Source organism: Procambarus clarkii, chromosome 92 (assembly GCF_040958095.1).
Source record: "Procambarus clarkii isolate CNS0578487 chromosome 92, FALCON_Pclarkii_2.0, whole genome shotgun sequence".
Classification (NCBI taxonomy): domain Eukaryota; kingdom Metazoa; phylum Arthropoda; class Malacostraca; order Decapoda; family Cambaridae; genus Procambarus; species Procambarus clarkii.
This window is the reverse complement of record NC_091241.1, coordinates 4504295-4510294: the sequence shown is the minus strand read 5'-3', so window position 1 is coordinate 4510294 and position 6000 is coordinate 4504295. Positions and strand designations below refer to the sequence as shown.

Here is a 6000-nt window from a genome sequence, read left to right as displayed (position 1 = left end):
TCATATTTAGTCATTACTAACGTATTGCCAGGAAGCTTGTGTAGCTTGTGGTAGCTTGTGGTAATTAGACGGACCCGTTGACTGCTAACAAACTTACCCTTAACATCGGCCAGATATTTTGCATTTTGTTTGGTAACAATTCCAACAATCAAATTAAGAATTAACAACACCTAAATTGCTAGCAGAGTAGATGGGAAATTCCTCGGTGTTCACATTGACAAAAAGTTAAAATTTCTATTGCTATATACAAAATATTACTAAACAGGTTTCGTAAACAGTAGCAATTCTCTCAAAGTCGGATACAATGTATCCTCGCCCTGCCCTAATTACTCTGTTGTATTATTGACTAATTTATCCATATCTCACCTATGGTATCTGTGCCTCGGGAGACACACCCCTTAATTACCTCCTAACCCTAATTACTCAACAAAAATCCGCAATTAGAATAATCCCAAATTCCAATCCCAGACATCACTTTGCTCCCTTACGGAAATGCTTGAACATATTATATATTAAGTCTCTGCACATACTCTCAAGTGTTCTCAATATCTATAAAACTCTGAATTGCAAGGCCACTCCTGACCTTAAGCGCTTCCTAGAAGGCTGTAGTGGTGGCCATGGTCACGAGACACTAATATCTCTTTGATATTCCTAGTGTGACGCCACCAAAGTAGAAATACAATGCAAATCAAGGGTGTATGTCTCCCAACAGCTGTGTGTCTCTCAACAGTTGTGTGTCACCCAACAGGTGTGTGTGGGACGTGTGTGTATGGGTGTGTGAGGGACGTGTGTGTGTATGGGTGTGTGAGGGGCGTGTGTGTGTATGTGTGTGTGTGAGGGTGTGTGTGTGTGTATGGGTGTGAGGGCGTGTGTGTGTGTATGGGTGTGTGAGGGGCGTGTGTGTGTATGGGTGTGTGAGGGGCGTGTGTGTGTATGGGTGTGAGGGGCGTGTGTGTGTATGGGTGTGAGGGGCGTGTGTGTGTATGGGTGAGGGGCGTGTGTGTGTATGGGTGTGTGTGTGTGTGTGTATGGGTGTGTGAGGGGCGTGTGTGTGTATGGGTGTGTGTGTGTGTGTGTGTGTATGGGTGTGAGGGTGTGTGTGTTTGTGTATGGGTGTGAGGGACGTGTGTGTGTATGGGTGAGGGGCGTGTGTGTGTATGGGTGTGTGTGTGTGTGTGTGTATGGGTGTGAGGGACGTGTGTGTGTGTGTGTATGGGTGTGAGGGCGTGTGTGTTTGTGTATGGGTGAGGGGCGTGTGTGTGTATGGGTGTGAGGGACGTGTGTGTGTGTATGGGTGTGAGGGACGTGTGTGTGTGTGTATGGGTGTGAGGGTGTGTGTGTGTATGGGTGTGAGGGGTGTGTGTGTGTGTGTATGGGTGTGAGGGGTGTGTGTGTGTGTGTATGGGTGTGAGGGTGTGTGTGTGTGTGTATGGGTGTGAGGGTGTGTGTGTGTATGGGTGTGAGGGGTGTGTGTGTGTGTGTATGGGTGTGAGGGGTGTGTGTGTGTGTGTATGGGTGTGAGGGTGTGTGTGTGTGTGTGTATGGGTGTGAGGGTGTGTGTGTATGGGTGTGAGGGTGTGTGTGTGTGTGTATGGGTGAGGGGCGTGTGTGTGTGTGTATGGGTGTGAGGGGCGTGTGTGTGTATGGGTGTGAGGGACGTGTGTGTGTGTGTATGGGTGTGAGGGTGTGTGTGTGTATGGGTGTGAGGGTGTGTGTGTGTGTGTGTATGGGTGAGGGGCGTGTGTGTGTGTGTATGGGTGTGAGGGGCGTGTGTGTGTGTGTATGGGTGTGTGAGGGGCGTGTGTGTGTATGGGTGTGAGGGGCGTGTGTGTGTGTGTATGGGTGTGAGGGTGTGTGTGTGTATGGGTGTGAGGGTGTGTGTGTGTATGGGTGTGTGAGGGACGTGTGTGTGTATGGGTGTGAGGGGCGTGTGTGTGTATGGGTGTGAGGGTGTGTGTGTGTATGGGTGTGTGAGGGACGTGTGTGTGTATGGGTGTGAGGGGCGTGTGTGTGTATGGGTGTGAGGGACGTGTGTGTGTGTGTATGGGTGTGAGGGTGTGTGTGTGTATGGGTGTGAGGGTGTGTGTGTGTGTGTATGGGTGTGTGAGGAACGTGTGTGTGTGAGGGACGTGTGTGTGTATGGGTGTGAGGGGCGTGTGTGTGTATGGGTGTGAGGGGCGTGTGTGTGTATGGGTGTGTGAGGGGCGTGTGTGTGTGTATGGGTGTGTGAGGGGCGTGTGTGTATAGGCGTAAGGGGTATGGGCGTGTGTGGGCGTAAGGGGCGTGAGGGGCGCCCACAGGCAGAGAGAGTGGGCAGTAGGAGAGCAGCGCTGCCTGTGGCCCACAGTCACGACCCGCCAAACGAAAAACTCCGTCCCAGCCAACAGGTGGCAGGTGGCCAGCGTCTGGCAGGCCGCCAAGGTGAGGAGTCAGCCGGTGGTTGGGGGGTGGGGGTGTTTCAGGTGGAACACCCACGTGCCTGCCCCCCCAGCACCCACCACCACCACCACCACCATCCTGGAGGTCGGAGTGTCGCTCCTGGTGGTCTGGGACCGAGGCGGTGAGAACCCGTCCTCTACCCAAGGGGATTCCCCTCCCCCTCACTCGCTCACAGCACGCATATATAGGTGAGTACCCCCTAGTTAAGTACACTATTTCTCTACTCTGTCAAAAGGCAATTGACACTGTTCCCTATACGTGAGACTTGTACAAGTTGGAGAGACAGGCTGGGATAACTGGGACAATGTAACACCTACTATATAATATAAACTAAATAATATAACCCTACTTCTTATACTGAGTAACACTTCCTATCGTTTGCACTTGATAACACTTTGCTTTTGAAAGACTGTATTTATATTTAACGTAATACCCACTATATAATATGATCTAATAATGAAACACAAATATTGTAACACTAATGGTTACACGGATATATATCCTGAGTAACTGGAACCAAAGGTGCACTGCCAGGGAAATGCTACACAGGATTAACTACGCTGCTACCATCTACCTTGTCCATTGAGACTATATCAAGCAATGAGGCAAGAAGCATTGCTTGACTTGGGGAGTACTTTCTATAACTGTCATTAAGTATGGGACGGTTGTCAGCCCACTATATCCAAAAGGCTAAGAGGATTCAACAATTGACACAGACGGGAAATTTAACACGAGTTTATTGAGAACAAAATTATGGTTATCACCACTATAAATCCTACTCTAACACTGGCCAATAGTTAAGAAATTTAGACATGGAACAAAACCCTCAGAGATCACACTTTGCCTTAAGTCCTCTGTCTCTCCCTCCGGTGGATTCACTGTCCCTCCCTGGCTGTGCGATGTTCTCACAGACCCACTCTGGACCCTGGTTTCTGGCACTTTGTCTCTAAGTCTCTACAGGACCAATATATACACCCCAAAAGGGGGGCAGGGGGAGATTTGCTGTTGCTACCTACACCAAAAATGTAAGAGGTCGGCCACACGTGCACAAACACTCAAGAATTTTTCCATCAAGCTTGTTTGACATTCACCATACACTGTTCAAGAGAGGAATTATTAATTACGTGTGTGACTGACCTTTGACCTGGCTAAAAGGGGGAGATCCATGGATGTTTACACATAAGAATCTGGGGTCTAATTCCATTGCAATTTTTGACAAGAGTATCATGAAATATTACATACTTGAAACTAGCTGACTAAGACTAACCCAGGAATTTTTAATCAACATTCAAGATAATCCGGAGGTCATCTGGGCTGACCTCATGGAGAAGGCTTCTCTAATTGTGAACTCTCGGGGGGGGGGGGGGGGGTCCATGGGTGTTACAACAATACTGAACTGTGTAAGGGAGTACCTAAAGGACAGACAACAGAGAGTCACAGTCAGAGAGGAGTTTCAAGCTGGAGGCAAGTTTCAAGCAAATTTAAGAACATCGTTTAGAAACCTGAATCAGAACTCCTTCAAAGCAATCTACACGACGTTCGTCACAATATTGGAATCCGCATCACCAACATGGCATCCCCACCTTGTAAAGCATAAAACCAATATGTAATAAGTACAGAGGTTTGCTACAAGCTTGGTGCCAGAACTAAGAGGGTTAAGCTACGAACATGGGTTAATGAAACTAAATATCGCAACCCTAGATGATAGAAGGAACAGTGGGGAGATGATCACAACTTACAAAATACCGAGGGGGGATACATAATGTGGACAAGGATAGCCTCTTCAGATAGAGAGGAAGCAGGACAAGAGGACACAGGTGGAAGATGGAAGCACACATCAGCTTACCTAAGGAAGTAAGAAGGGACTTAGGAAAGTACTCATACCCTTTACGGGTTGTCAACAAGTGGAATTCTCTAAAAGAGCAAGTTACTGAAGACACCTCCATCCACAACTTTAAGACCCGATTTGACAAATAATTTGAAAGCCTCAGTAGTTTACTTTAAACGGGTACCAAGCTAGTAGGCGGGGCATATAAAGAGCTAGACCTCACTCCTCTTCAGACCTCTTCAAAAGAAGAAAACTCATACAGTCGTCTTGGAAGGGTTCGAAATTACCAGAGATGATGTCAAAAAGCATCTGTTGGATCTGGACGTGAGAAATGCTGTTGATCCAGACGGAATCTCACCATGTAGAGATTGCAGAAGCACCTTGCTTGCCACTCCAATGGTGTATAGTAGGTCACTGGAGATCTACCAGAAATATGGAAGACAGCTAATATAGTCCCAATATACAAAAAGGGTGACAGACAAGAGGCACTGAACTATAGGCTAGTTTTCCTAACTTGTATACCATGCAGGGTGATGGAGAAGATTGTGACAAAAAACTAGTAGCACATCTGGAGAGAAGGAACTTTGTGACACACCACCAACGTGGGTTCAGGGATAGCAAATCTTGCCTCACAGGTTTTATAGAATTCTATAACCAGGTGACAAAGATTAAGCAAGAAAGTGAAGGTTGGGCAGACTGCATTTTCTTAAATTCTTGGAAAGCATATGACACATTTCCCCATAAGAGGCTGGTGCATAAGTTGGAGAAACACGCAAGGGTAACTGATAGGGTGCTCCAGTGGATAAAGGAGTACCTAAGCAATAGGAAGCAGAGAGTTACTGTGGGGGAGGGTGGTGAGACCTCAGAATGGCATGACGTCACCAGCGGAGTCCCACAGGGTTCTGTAATCGGACCTTTCCTGTTTCTAATATTCGTAAATGATCTTCCAGAGGGTATAGACTCATTCCTCTCATTGTTTGCTGACGATGCCAAAATTATGAGAAGGATTAAGGCAAAGGAAGACGGAATGAGGCTTCATGATGACCTGGACAAACTGACGGAACGGTCCAACAAATGGCTGTTAGAGTTTTGAGTCGAAAAAAATGAATCTCTCTTTCTGTCTAGTGTTATTTATATACCTCATTCACAAACTGGAAAATTTTAAGTAAGATTGAAGAAAATATAATCCAAATTTTCCTTCATCTTTACTTACAAATATGAAAAGGTACTCAGGTCTGTAGTGTGCTCTCCTTCCAATCTATGAGAAAGATTTATCAACATTATTATAAGTGTAAGTGTTAAAAAAGAAATCGTATTCAAATTACGTGATTGCTTAAAACCAAAACAACATTCGCCTGGCGTTCCGCGAGCGCTATGTCATGGGTTCGTATCCTGGCCGGGGAGGATTTACTGGGCGCAATTCCTTAACTGTAACCTCTGTTTAACGCAACAGTAAAATGTGTACTTGGATGAAAAAACGATTCTTCGCGGCAGGGGATCGTATTCCAGGGACCATAGGATTAAGGACTTGCCCGAAACGCTACGCGTACTAGTGGCTGTACAAGAATGTAACAACTCTTGTATATATCTCAAAACCTTTTGTATAAGAAAAAACCGTGCAATTAAGTTAACTGGCTTGTTACACGATACTGCCCACACCTGGAACGTGAAGAGGGAAAAAAGAATTTATATATATACTAGAGTAACTGCTATATTAAATTATAGCCTACTGA

General features: G+C 46.2%; 1 protein-coding gene across 1 annotated transcript in view; it reads left to right on the top strand.

The window, feature by feature from the left end:
• Positions 1 to 2269: 2269 nt before the first annotated feature.
• The window catches only part of LOC123775138 (uncharacterized), a 78066-nt gene continuing 74335 nt past the window's right edge, over positions 2270 to 6000 (top strand). The window contains exon 1 of the mRNA XM_069319178.1: positions 2270 to 2627. The gene's annotated coding sequence lies outside the window, so the exon portion shown is untranslated. The remainder of the gene's footprint in view (positions 2628 to 6000) is intronic.